The following is a 2,648-nucleotide window of genomic DNA, read 5'->3' as shown; positions in this document are numbered from 1 at the left end:
TAATATCATGCTGATGTCACTAGTAATATCATGCTAATGTCACTAGTAATATCATGCTGATGTAACTTGTAATATCATGCATATGTTACTAACAATATCATTTTCTCAGCATAAACATCTCAGAATTGTGGTTTTTTATTGACAAACTACAAATGCTGATGGGTGTGCAGAAAAAGTGGTAACTGAATTTGTTCATTAGCCAGGTGATAAATGTAACGAGCTCGGTGATGACTGTAATGAGCCAGATGATGAATGTAATGAGCCAGGTGATGAATGTAATGAACCATTTGATAACTTTAATAAGCTAAATGATGACTGCAATGAGCCAGGTGATCACTTTAATAATCCAGGTGATGAGTGTAACGAGCCAGATGATGACTGCAATGAGCCAGATGATGACTTTAATTAATGAACCAGGTGATGACTGTAATGAACCAGGTGATGACTGTAATAAGCCAGATGATGACTGTAATGAACCAGGTGATGACTGTAATGAACCTTGCGATAACTGTAATGAGCCAGGCGACGAATTAATTGACTCTGGATATAACAAAAGCAAAACAAGCCAAACAACAAGTAACCAGAAGACTTTTAAAATCAGCAGCTGAGAGGGGAAAACCTGAATGAATCACATTTTTGCTTTGAACAAATTGTTGTAGGAATGGAAGCTATTGACAGGTAAACGTGGAACAATAGGGAATAACGTCTTCTTGCACGTTACAATAATGTTTCAGCATATAGAAAGTGATGGCAAACTTTATAGTAAATGTGGCTTTCACAAGTAATAAAAAGGCACCTTATTTTTACAATGAGCCAATTTTCCATTTCATGGTTTTATGGTAAACAATAAGGCTACTCGGTAATGCTGTATTTAATCTTGAAAAAATTGTATTATTGTATCACTATTTGTATTATTGTCGCACTAATTTCATTTTCGTTTTACCATTTATATTGTTTATTTCTTACTAGTAAAAATCAAAGTATAACAGCATTATGTAAAACGACTTTGTTAGTCTAGGATAACAATCATGTGAATCAAAAAGAACTGGAACTGCTTCAGGTTGAATTTAGTAAGTTAAATTTAAAATCCAAATGTGAACAATAATAAATAATTTCTGAACAACTTTCTTGTGACTCCTCTTAAATCACTCGGTATAGTGATGCTAGTATTACTACCTCCTGACAGGAAGAGTCAGCTTCTTACACTCGTCACAATGATTAGAGGTTCTGACTTCCGATGACTTTTCACACCTGGCGCACTCGGACTCCTCTCTTAAGATATTTTCCTGAATTAATAAATCATATGTACTAGGGAACTGGTTAAATTTAGAACAATATTTATAAGCTCTTAAATTAAATTAATAGATTAATTAACTAAAGAAATTAAAGTAGAAGAGAATCTGACCAAATCTTTAGGAGTTTAGCTATATTCAACCATCAGTTTTTAGAGCAAATTTCACCTCCTATTTGAAGTTTCATTCTGAAAAACTATCATACATAAACATCAAGTTCACTCTGACTACTGAATAATGTTGCTATAATATTGTAGAAGGCAGATTGAACACAAGTGCACAATATTTGGTTGCTCTATGCTGAACTGCCATATTAAATCTTAGTAAATACGTATAATTAATCAAGCACAATATGCTTCAATTGTTTTTTGTGCAGTTCAAACTGTTTACATTATTTTTCAAACAACCGAAATTTTTAAATTTCATATGACAAAAAGGTTTTTTAAAAATAAATTAGAGGAAAAAATAAATCTGCAAAGGGTTTTAAATGTAAATGTAAAAAATTTAGCAAGTAATGGATAAATAAAGTCTGTTTTGCTACAATTACAATGCAAAATTATTTCGTATACAGTTATACGATTGTAATTTGTTCTGTGTTGGCATCATAAGGCAAAAGCGTTGTATAATAGACTAGTATAAAGACATATAATAATTACCTAAGGCAAACATATTCTGGTGAAAATCATCAAAATTTTATAAGCACATTAAAAATTAGTAGCAAAACAATAAGTTAATCTTGGCAACTATTGTTACCTACAGTAATTTTAGTGTATTTTGTGATTATGATCTGCAAAAAATATAACGTTAAAATGTGCAGAATGTAATGTGGAGAGTTCTAACCTTTGAGACAGACATATAACATAGATTTTAAATCAAACTTAAAATAAATTTAGCTTAATGAACAAATACTTAATGGAAGTTTTAGTATGTATTTTACTAAAGTAAACTTCAACTTTTGCCCAAAACTTTATCACTTGTCTGTTTTCAAATTGATTTTTGCTATCACTCATAACAGATAACGCTGTACTGATACAGCAAGCAATATATATCGTTTTTTAGTTGTAGGTGGGATTTCAGTGAATAGCATATTAAAAGTTTTGTTATTTCATCGTAATCAGCACAACTATTGCCAAATTTTAATTCTGAGAAAAATTTTTGTCAACAGCGAAAAGCAGCAAAAAAATGTCCTCTAGTGTGGCTAAGATGAAAGAGCGTCGTATCTCACCAAGTAAGGAAAAATTTTATAACAGGTGCATCATAACCCGTGGGGGGACTGTATTATTTTGTAATTTAGCATGTGCAATCGTGAAGAAGGAATAAAGAAGAAGCACTAAACATTGACAGAAAATGACAGAC

Source organism: Watersipora subatra, chromosome 8 (assembly GCF_963576615.1).
Source record: "Watersipora subatra chromosome 8, tzWatSuba1.1, whole genome shotgun sequence".
NCBI classification, from domain to species: domain Eukaryota; kingdom Metazoa; phylum Bryozoa; class Gymnolaemata; order Cheilostomatida; family Watersiporidae; genus Watersipora; species Watersipora subatra.
This window is presented reverse-complemented; position numbering follows the sequence as displayed.